Source organism: Eupeodes corollae, chromosome 1 (assembly GCF_945859685.1).
Source record: "Eupeodes corollae chromosome 1, idEupCoro1.1, whole genome shotgun sequence".
In the NCBI taxonomy this organism is placed as follows: domain Eukaryota; kingdom Metazoa; phylum Arthropoda; class Insecta; order Diptera; family Syrphidae; genus Eupeodes; species Eupeodes corollae.
The window spans coordinates 204,470,845-204,483,320 of NC_079147.1; the positions used below are offsets into that span (position 1 = coordinate 204,470,845).

The window sequence follows — 12,476 nt, forward strand, 5'->3', positions numbered from 1 at the left end:
AATGAAAGTTCGAGATTATTTTGCAATTGGTCAATAATAATTATTATTTAATTATAATAGTATAATTCCTTTATAGTTATAACGTAAAGAAATTAAGAAGTACTACCTTAGCATTGAACGTGAAAGCATTGAAGATTTTGTAATGCAATCATTACATTGATAAGTATAATCATTGCATTGAAAGTAAATACAGTGCCGCACTTAATTGTTGGCACACCACGATATTTAATCTTACTTGTCAATTGAATTAACCGGCTTTAAAAAAAATCAAATAATAATGCATACAAAAAATCCTAAAAAAAGAAACCACTGCATCGAATCGAAAAGAAATTAACTACATGTAGTATAACCTTTGTAAACCATTTAGTGCTTAGTGCATCGCATAGCTTTGAAAATACCAAACATACAATTCGCACTCGGATCTTAGATGCTCGTGAATGCAATAGGTTTGTCCGGAAATTCAAAACAAATCCAAAAAATACAAAAACGCAATTTGCTGCTGGATTTAGCCAAGAGTTTTAGAACAAAATTCAGACCATGAGTTTTGTAAACAAAGATTCGTCCATTGCAACTATTTTTCGATATTAATGAACTTCAGTATTACCGTTCTTATATTCAATTTTAAATCATTGTTTTAAACTAATATAGCTCATATTTAAAATATTTTTGATGTGCTATCGACAGCTCGTTACCTTAAGATTAAAGAAGGGTTTATATTGTCCAAAGTAATGTTTTGTAGGTAATCAGAAGAAGCACTCTAAGATGTAAAAAGTTCAAAACTTGCAAAAACAAAAGAACTACATTTACCATGCGTTCAACTTTATTAACAATTTGTTGTTTCTTCGGTTTCTGGAATAGATAGATAGATTATCACTCCGATTACAGAATTATTAGAATTTTACTCCCAGTGCGTCAACTCGGTCCGCTGACCTTTTGTATTCGTTGGTATACTTAATTATGAAACTCTCCGGATGAACTACTGTCGATTCCTAAGGCTATTATATCATTTCTTTACTTGCCTATCGATGCTGCCAGTTTCTGACATGCGTAAAGAATCCACTAATACCAGATGTTTTGTAAGTATGTTTCTGTGTTCTGATGTTTTCTGAGGACTATAACTTTGCCTCTGTTGTGGTCGTTAAGATAAATTTCAAGGAATAGAAAATCCTAATAAAAGAAATAACTAATATTTCTTTACAATACAAAATACAAATCGTGGTGGACTTGTAGTCCCTTATGTTGGCTGAACCTGCCCATTCTTAATTTGTCCGAATTTTCTTAATGTTGGAATTAAGACCTTTTTGAGTTTTCATCAGTTTTACCTTATCGTGAAATTGAAATTAAATTAAAATGTCTTATACCTTTTTAAAATCAGTCAATGCGATGCTATATGTATATAATGCGACGCTGTATATTATGTTACAAGACATTTCAAGACTTCCCTTGACATTTGAAGGCCTGTCTTGAAAGCTCCAGAGCTGCTTTGATATTTAAAGACATTTGATGGTGAATGCAATGGCCTCATACAAGAAAAACACCTTTTTATAAGCTACTAATCTAATTATTTAATATTTATGATTTGCCCTCTGAATTTGTAATGAGGTGGTCCTCTATGGATCTTATCAGCTTTCAATAAAAAAAAAAAAAAACGGATTCGCGCCTGACACACATGGATTTCACAAAATTGGTCCAAGTCGGCTTATCTTGCTGCCTGGATATCTATCATTAAGATATGCACGAGCAGAAAACCATAATGTAGAGGACATCCATCATTTTGAATGGTGAGCTTTTGGGGTTACACATTATCTAAACAAAAGGATTGTCGTTTTTTATATTTAATTTAATATTTTTCATGTTTGTAACCAAAACTAAATAATTGTGTGATTCAATGATTCAGTACAAATAAATTACTTACTCACATCACAGTTCCTTGCAAATGGCTGATCCTATAATGACATAATAAAAGATATATTGCTCAAATGTCCATCGAATACGATATGAATCATAAGAAGCGAGGTTTAGGGCTCATCTTTAATCACGAAATATTCAAGAGTCCAACATTGGACAAGAAAACTGTAACTAAAAAAGATTGTAAAAGTTTGGCTGCATCTTTAAAAAATCTTGGATTTGATGTCAGCATTTACAACAACAAAGAAGTATCAGAAATGGAATTAATTTTTGTTGCATTAACATTTTTTTAGCGTTTAATGACTCATTGTTCAGAAAATGTAACTAACGCATTTAACGTTCTTAAAGTTTCGCTTAAAATTATTGTTTTGTATATTTACTTAACAATAGGCCGGTTCATACCAAATAAGTGACTTGAAGATGAAGGTAATTCAGGTTTTCAGAACACCATTGGGAACCCAGTGGCCATGAACCATCCCACTCTTAAGCGAGAATATTTTTTAGCTTTCTTGGAATTCACTTTAATATGACCCCCTTTATATTTAAACAGGCATATTGCAATCCGCCTCATAAATGTTCATACGAAAAAAGTCAACTTTGAAGCCGTAAGGCTCATACAGTTTAGTTGTATAAGCCAAGATTTCATCTTCAAATTGTTTAGTAATTAAACTAAAAAAGCGGACTGTCTATCAAAAACAAGTAAAACATTTGTAATAATTTTAAAGGTATTCCCAAAATTAAAAATTTAAAAGTTTAATTATTTTAATAAGAACTTTTTTTGATGAGAGAAAGAGGAAAATGTTTAGTTTGTTTATTTAAGAAGAAACCTTGAACAATAGGTTGTCAATTTTATATTATATTCTGAGAAAACAGCATTTTTTTATTACTAACTAAACTTGCCTTTGAGTTCCTTAATAAATTTGCTTTGAAAGCCCTAGAATTGTGATTTAAACATGAATTACAAGAATATAAATGTCCCAAAAACACCAAAAGTTCAACGTTCGTTAAACTAATGCGTAACAGAATTGTCCGTTCCGAATTTAATTATTTAATATAGAAAATTTGAATCGCTCGAGAATTTAAGTGAAAGAGATTATGTCACGTGTCATTTTTAAGTGCCACACTATATTTTCTTTTCAACTTTTTTGCTTACCTTAATTTTCCTGTTTGTAATTTTTAGAAAAAATTATGTACCTAAATGCATCTATTTCTTTGAATTCAAGAATCGATCATTTTTCTTTCTCCAATTTTTAAGTTTTGTTGACTCTATTTTGATGTGAGCAGTAGTTTCTTAGAATTTGCCTTCTTACATCCTACATACGCCAAAAAAATCTTCATATTAAATTCTGTTTTATTTTTATAGGAAATACATATATAAAATATTTCTGGAGAACTACGACAGGGTTTTTTAGTAGGCAATAACACCATGGAACGAATTGTAAGTGTTACCTTATTTGTTAAACAAAAAAGCAGTAAACTTATATTTATTGGTGAACAAAATCAATTGATTAAAATACATTTATAAAAAGTGTGGTGTAAGGTGTTATGTGACAAACTTTAATTAAAAAATTATGCACTAGGCTTGTAACTTTGCACACTCCCTGATCGGGCATATTTTAAGATTTGAGAAAAACGGCATGTAGGGAAGAGCCAAAGTATTTAAAATCCTTGAAATTATTCTGTTTACTGATAGTTGAGACATTTCCTGTAAGTGCCCGGTTGTAACAAAATAAGTGGGTCTACCACGATATCTAGAAATTAATTATCTAGGAAGTAAAAATCTCGAATATGAAAATCTCTAAAATAAAAATCTAAAATGGAAAAAATCTCGAAAACTATTTTTCTTGCTCAGAAAATAAAATGTTGGGTAAGCTGATGTAAACGGTGATTTTTTAAGAGCTTGAGAACTTAAAAAAAAAAAAACGCATACAATTTGCAAAATCTCATCGATTCTTTATTTGAAACGTTAGATTGGTTCATGACATTTACTTTTTGAAGATAATTTCATTTAAATGTTGACCGCGGCTGCGTAACTTTTTCGAACATTTCGGCCGGAATAGCCCGAATTTCTTCGGAAATGTTGTCTTCCAAAGCTGGAATAGTTGCTGGCTTATTTGTGTAGACTTTATACTTGACGTAGCCTCACAAAAAATAGTCTAAAGGCGTCAAATCGCATGATCTTGGTGGCCTACTTACCGGTCCATTCATTGAGATGAATTGTTCTCCGAAGTTTTCCCTCAAAATGGCCATAGAATCGCGAGCTGTGTGGCTTGTAGCGCCATCTTGTTGAAACCACATGTCAACCAAGTTCAGTTCTTCCATTTTTGGCAACAAAAAGTTTGTTAGCATTGAACGATAGCGATCGCCATTCACCGTAACGTTGCGTCCAACAGCATCTTTGAAAAAATACGGTCCAATGATTTTACCAGCGTACAAACCACACCAAACAGTGCATTTTTCGGGATCCATGGGCAGTTCTTGAACGGCTTCTGGTTGCTCTTCAAACCAAATGCGGCAATTTTGCTTATTTACGTAGCCATTCAACCAGAAATGAGCCTCATCGCTGAACAAAATTTGTCGATAAAAAAGCGGATTTTCTGCCAACTTTTTGGTAATAAAATTCAATGATTTGCAAGCGTTGCTCGTTAGTAAGTCTATTCATGATAAAATGTCAAAGCATACTGAGCATTTTTCTCTTTGACACCATGTCTGAAATCCCGCGTGATCTGTCAAATACTAATGCATAAAAATCCTAACCTCAAAAAAATCACCCTTTATTTGTGTTTTATTGAGTTTTAACTGTTAAGCCTAGTACGCTGCTGATGCGAAACGAAATTTCCCATACAAAAATGACATGACGAAATCATAAACGAAAAATTTCGCTGTGCTTTTCGTTTTTCAGTACGCTGCTGAACAACGAAATGTGTCATTTTAGTGGATAGCTGTACTAGATTTTTTAGTACAATTCTCCACTCTTTTCGTTCTCAATTTAATTGCCCGGTATATTAATTGCTTGCGAAATTTTGACGTTTAATTTATTTATTGGAAAAAATTGTTTACAAATCAAAATTGAAAATTGTTTACTCGTGACTTTCGGTGTTTTTGTTTTCCACAGCTGACAGAACTCTACACAAATATTTTTCCGTTGTGGTTTTCGTTTTAATTTCGCTCTACACTTGGAGACCACCGAAAAATTTCGTTTCGCATCAGCAGCGTACTAGGCTTTAGAATAAAAAAAAATCATCTCGAATTTTTATTTTTTTAGAGATTTTTTTCTAGATAGAGTCTTTCGAGATTTTTGTTAATTCTCGATTTTGTGGATTCGAGATTTTTGCGTTCTAGATAATTTTTTTTTAATTTTCGAGATTTTCGGCATTCGGGATTTTTGGCATTCTAGATTTCGTCATGATCCCAAAATAAGTATTTCCTTGTTTTGGTGAACTTGGTAACTTTGGTGAATAATAGCGAATATTCTTGGCAAACCTTTCATTGAACGACGTTCTGTCGTTTTTATTTTTAGACTCCAGACTATCGTTTTAAAATGGGTTTAAATTGTGTATGAATAACACAAACTGCAGTTTATTTTAGCTAAGACAAAAGCAGAACTTATGAGAGAACTATGAATTTAAAAATAAAAAAGAGGCTTGGATGCGAACCACCTGATAACTTCCCATCCCGTCTGTCGATTTGACTTGCTTAAAAGTTTGTAGGCTTTCGTGCTTTGTTAAAAAAGATGCTAGTTGAATTATTGTTAAAAATTTTAAAATGAGCAACAATATTTTGCATGTAATGAAATAGTTTGATTTCGAAATCTATTTTTGTTAACGAGATTTTTATTCGAAACCAATGTTTTCCAATTTCAGTATCATTTCTTAAAAGTTTTTATTTCTTTTATAAACAAATACATAAATATATTATATTAACAAAAATGTCGAAAAAAATATTTTTTGGGAGATAAAATTAGTTTGAAGCCAATATTTTTATTTCTTGAAATAATACGATATTTAAGTAGAAAGTAAATTTTTAATAAGTTTTACTACTGTTTTTTATTTAGGTTTTTATATTTTGGAAGAAAACCTGTCAACATTTTACCGATTATTGAAAACAATATTTGTTATAAGATAAAATTAGTTGAAAGCCATAATCTCAAATATTTGAAAAGATATTTGAGTCGAAAATCAATTTTTAACAGCTTTGAGTAATTTTTTTTTATAGATTTTTTATAAAAATTCATTATCAATTCGATTTTTCCCAAAATTTTACCAGGTGTTAAAAAATTTATTTTTCGTTGCACAAAATTGGTTTGGAGATAAAATAATTTTTTGTTCGTAAAATTTCGAGGTGACAAATATTTTTTGTCAGTTAATTGGATTTTTTTCCAAAAATATATTTGTTTGGTATCACGTTATAATATACATATAATATAAATTTAATTCAAGTCTCTAGCGTTATTTGTTCGTGAGATATTTAGGTTTAACCGAAATGTTCACCTTTTTTTAAATTGTTATAATAAAAAAACTACACACTCAATTTTTTTGAGAGTCCTTTCTGCGTCTTTCTGCATTATTATTTGTATAAAAAAAATTGATTTGAAAAAACATCGCGAAAATACGGACGTACGAACGTAAGCACACACGGACATTTCTTTAAAAATCTTTTATTTTTACTCTAGGGACCTTGAAACTTCGAGAAATGTCAACATTTACAATTCTACAAATCAGACCGATTACAATTACTTTCTATGGGAAGTTAAAAAAAAGATTATTTCAAGTTCTTAAAACACAAATGTTTCATGTCATTAATATTAGAGTTCCGGACTAGATACATAGCTTTGTAGTGCAATTTTTCATTCACAAAGCTAGTTGAAATTAGACTACGTTGCCACTACCATTATGAATGCCCCCATTGTTTCCCATAGAAGAACCTAAAATTCAAGATCTATTTTTAATGATGAATCACTTGTCATTATTTTTATTGAATCGCATGCTGCAATCACTTCTTACAAATCTTTTAAAAATCATATTTTGAAGGAGTGTTGTGTCCAAATTGTCTGAACTTTCTCAATCTATTAATGCAACAAATGATAACAATACAACTAGAAACGATATTTTTCAATCTGGCAACAAATTTTTGACAGCTGTCACTTGGTTTATGCTTAATTTGGTTTGTCATTTCATAATGAATAGACATAACGTTTGCAAATCGTTCCAATTTTTACCGAAATAATAGTCAATGATAACTGCATTCTTTAAACGCAAAATAAGGTATTTCAAAATTGGAACTTATCTTTATTATCTTGTCTTAAAAAGTACCAGCAGCATCATAAACAAATTAGGTGGAGCAACAGTCCGTTGAGAACTAGAGCCTAGCGACTTACAACTCTCAACCATTCCTGTGTGCGAGTTGTCAGGGAAAGAAGGGACCTACAGTTTATAGCAGGGATCGAACCTAAGACCTCTGACACGACAGTCTAACGTATTAATCATCATGTACGGGTACTACTACTACTAATAGCAGCATTGTCAACATTAAAAAAAAAACAAGGTAAAAGTTCATAAAATTTGTGTTTTGTATATTGTAACATTGTAAAATTAATGTTTTCTATTCCAACACGACTAGAAAATCTTTTACAACTTTTAGAACTTTAAATAAAATTGTGCACTAAGTAAATAAATAATTCAGTTGAATGAAGTAACGTGGCCATCAGTATTTTTGGACACATTTTTCAAGTTTCTCATGTCGTCTGAACCTGCCCGTTTTTAAAACAAAATGGAAAACCCTTACCTTTACAATATAGCTTAATTCTTGGCCATAACAAATATTTTATCTAAAAAACACCCTTTTCTTTCCAGTACAATAAATTATAACTTAAAAAATACCATTTATTTTAGTTTCTCTCTTTTTAACTTCCCATAGGAAGTTATTGTAATGGGCCCGATTTATCAAATTGAAAATTTTGACATTTCTCGACGTTTCAAGGTCCCTAGAGTCAAAATAAAAGATTTTTAGTAAGATGTCTGTGCTTGCGTGTGTACGTACGTTCGTACGTCCATACGTTCGCGACGTTTTTTTCGTTGTCCATAGCTCAAGAACAAGAAGAGATATCGATTTCAAATAAATTTTGTTATACAGATAATAAGGCTGAAAGAGGCAGAAAGGGCTCTCAAGAAAATTGCGTGGGTGGTTTTTTTTAGCATAGCAGTTCGAAAAAAAGGTGAACATTTTGGTTAACCCTATATATCTTACGAACCAAAAACTCTAGAGGCTTGAATTAAATTGTATATTATAAATTGTAACGTGATATCAAAGAAGTATATTTTTTGAAAAAAAATCCATTTAAAGTTTTTTTTATAAATTAAAAAAAACTGAAATAAAAATTTGTCACCTCCAAAATTTTACGACTAAAATATGATTTCATCTCCAAAACAATTTTGTGCAACGAAGAATAATGTTTTTGACATCTGATAAAATTTTGAGAAAAATCGAATTGACAGTTTTTTTTATAAAAAATAAAAATCTAAAACAAACATTACATTACAAAGTTGGTAAAAATTGAATATCCATTAAAATATCTTTTCAAAAACTTGAAATTTAGGCTTCAAACTTATTTTATCTTATAAGAAATATTGTTTTCAACATTCTGAAAAATGTTGAAAAAAATCGAATTGACAGTCTTTTTTACAAAAAAAATAAAAACCGAAAAAAATTAACAAAGTTGGTAAAAAGGGATTTTCGACTCAAATATCTTTTCAAAACTATAAAATATTGGCCTCAAACTAATTTTATCTAATAGAAAATATTGTTTTCAACTTTCGATAGAATTTTTAAGAAAATCGAATTGACGGTTTTTTCCAAAAAATAAAACTCTAAAAAAAAAAACAATACTAAAACTTGGTAAAAATTTACTTTCGACTCAAATAGCTTCTCAAAAATTAAAAATATTGGCCTCAAACTTATTTTATTTCACAGAAAATATTTTTTTCGATATTCAGTAATTTTTATATAAAAATCCAACAGTCCGTTTTTTCATAAAAAATAAAATCTACAAAAATAGTATGCAAATTTGGTAAAATTGATACGAGTACATATAGACAAACTTTTAAGCAAGACAAATCGACAGACGGGATGGGAAGTTAACAGTGTGGGTCACATCCCAGCCTCTTTTTTTTTTGTATTTAATTCATTTTTCATTCATTATAGTTGCTCGTGCTAATCATACTGACAACGACTGTATTATTATTGCTATTTTGTCCCATGGCGAAGAGGGATTCATTCATGCGAAAGATTCGCCGTACAAGATTGATTTTATTGTAAATCATTTTTCTGCCAATAAATGCAAAACACTAGTTGGCAAACCAAAGTTATTCTTTATTCAAGCTTTTCAAGGTCATCAATTGGATTCAGGTATAGAGCTTAAGAGAATTGAAATAGATGGGCCTAGTGCGAGTTAGAAATTTCCATTGCATGTTGATTTTTTATTTGCGTATTCAACAATTCCAGGTGAGTTGTTCTTGAAATACATTTATAAACTTTTAATAATTGATTAAAGATTTATGTGGATTTTAAGTTTTATCATTCCTCTAAGCCTCAGGTAGATAAATTGCTCCTTTATCTGTTTAAAGACCAATTATCAGAAAACACTTAATTTTTTCGCTTATTTCATGCACAACTGATGAAAATGAATTTAGTTGATATCAACTACTACAGGTACATTATAAGCCAGACAAATATCTAAGATGGCTAAAATATTTAAACTAGGTTTGAAGCGGATAGTTTTGTAAGTTGACATCCCAATTATATAACTAGCTAAATTATTGGAAATTATTCACTAGTTTTTTGATAGGTGAAGTTATATTTGCTTATACTTCTTCTAAAGATAGCCAAAGGCTTTGAGGATAAAACAAATGCAAAGTACAGCTTGTTAAGATTATTTTTATGATATTTGTTTTGTTTTTAAGGATTTCTTTCCTGGCGCAACAAGTTAAATGGGTCTTGGTTTATACAATCCTTATGTAGGGAACTGGATGCTAACGGAACATGCTTAGATGTCCTTACACTGCTCACGTTTGTTTGCCAAAGTGTTGCTATTGATTTTGAATCAAACACAAAAGATAGTGGCCGTCGATATAAAAAACAAACTACATGCACATCAACAATGTTGAGAAGAATTCTAAAATTTCCGAAAAAAATGTGTTAAGTAACGTCAAATATTTGTTATTTTAGGAGAAAATAAATTAAACATAAAAATATAAACTTCAACGGTTGTTTTATTTAATTTAAATCTTGTCCCAAAAAGTAAGCCACATTCCAAAGGAACTTAGGTACTTCCGAAAACTTGATGACCAAAAAAACACGGTATGTGTATATTCTGAGGTTTGATTTAATTCAGGTTATAACTAATCATTGGAATAGAAACAAATGTTTAGTAAAAAGGTAAGCAAAAATAAATGAATGCATTTATGCCGACTTAAAAAATAATTTGACCTTTCAATGGCTTTGAACACACATATCCAATTGTAAATATGTATCAACCAAAATTGGTTAAAATGTAACCTAGGTATTATAAGCCGTTCAATTTGGTGCTTTGCTAATTGTGATAACGAATATAGGACGTAAAAGTCTATTCGTTTTTCGAGTAGACACAATAAGAAGTCTTGTTCGTTATTTTTACTTGAAATTCGTGCATTTTAACTTCAAGAAAAACATCAGGAGCGTAACCATTATTGAATTTGTTTATATGCATAAAACGCACACATATATCAGATTCATAACAGAACCCTAAATAATAATTTATGTTGCATACTTTTATGTCAATTTACTATCACTATTTTTCTTATCCGAGTTTTATTTTTTTTCCCATAAAACCCCAAAACACCAGGCGCTCAGAAATTCCAGTAGGTTGTGTTGATAATTGAAGTAATCCCAAAAGTATACTATATAATATTTGAATGATACATATTGTAATGCCCTTTTAGGAGGTATTTCTTTCTTTGGTCAGAATACGATTTAAAGTATGCTTCAAAATATTTGCTTAGTAGTGTAGTGCTCTTTTAAGAGGTATTTCTTTCTACGTGTTATGACATTTACATTTGTACATATGTATGTCTGTAGATTAGAATGTCTCGAGAATTAAATGTGATTGGGTTATTTTAAGATCGAGCATTATCATTACATAAATGCGGACCAAGTAGAGTAATGATTTTTTACAGGTAATTTCACAGAAAACTACAAAACTGAGAGAATTTTGCAGTACATTTTGGTAAGTATATTTCTCTACCACAAGCACCAAACTGTTGAATTTGTTCGAACAAAGATGCGATTTAGTCTATCGTCACAAAAATTACTAATAATTTAGTAACGTTTTAGGCACTATTTACAATCGGAAGATTTTTTTGTGATCCTGCTAATAGAATCGGAATATAAATATTTCCGCAGTGTTTTTGTTTTAGAAAAAAAAAATAGGGGAACAATGAATGATATTAAATGCGTTGTTGCACCAATTATATTTGGAACGTTGACATTTTCAACGCACGTCAACAAGAGGTCAGAGGTATCTTCACTTTGTGTATCCAAACATTTAAGATGATACAAGATCCCTACATTTCAGAGAAAATCTCTATTCTAACGATGATCTTGAGAGGGATGATTATTGCTTTGCTAACCTTTTTTCCTCGATATTTGATATTCAATAAAGTTCTAGTTGAACATAACTTGAGAATTTTTTGTTTTCAGTTCGTGGTTTTGTTTTAATTCGCTCAAAGTTGACGTTTTTTACTCTTAATTTATCAACTTTTAATTTTCATCACTCGACAAAAAAAAACATGTAAATTGAAGAGCAAACCTGAGAATGGACAAAGAAATATTAATTTATTTTTGTTTATTTTAATATAAATAATTGTCGAGAAATACTTATCATACATGGACTGTTGCGTGGCCTTACTTTTTGTTAAATAATTTATTAAATTAGAATGATTGAAAACGAAAAGCGGAGCGAAATAACTTATTTTTAAAAACAAATGTAGCTTGAGATTTTCATGATGAATAACGAATCAAACATTTCAAGAGAACGTGTTCTTAGAAAAGTGACATTTCACTTTCAAATAATATAACCTTTGCAAACAATATGCATGTACAGCTGTGGACAGCTAATTAGAAACGCTCATCGTATATTATTTGAGAATAGATCTTCGCTAATTTATTTATTAAATTTATTATTTATATATACATTTCTTATGGTATACTCAACAATAAAATATAAGAACGTAATAGTTTTCTTTTTATAGAAGTTGTATCACATGAAGGAACCTGTTGTAGTGGACATCTAAATAGAAACAGCATTCAAATTTGTATCTACTCCTAACTTTACTTCATTTTAAGATATTATTACTTAAAAATTAGGTTAGAATTTTAGCACTAAAATTCTGTATTATCTTCGACCTCAGATTTAAGAACTTGCCTGGACTACATTAGGAGTAGTCTTCAAAGTGGCTACAATGTTCAAACTAAGAACATCAAAGTCAGTGTTTTTTTTAGTACAACAGTTACGTCCGATCAAAGAAATTCATTTG

The 12,476-nt window shown here is 30.2% G+C and overlaps 1 pseudogene; it reads left to right on the forward strand.

Annotated features, from left to right (window-relative positions):
- Positions 1-1,176: 1,176 nt before the first annotated feature.
- Positions 1,177-10,150, forward strand: LOC129948241 (caspase-like; annotated as a pseudogene).
- Positions 10,151-12,476: the final 2,326 nt, after the last annotated feature.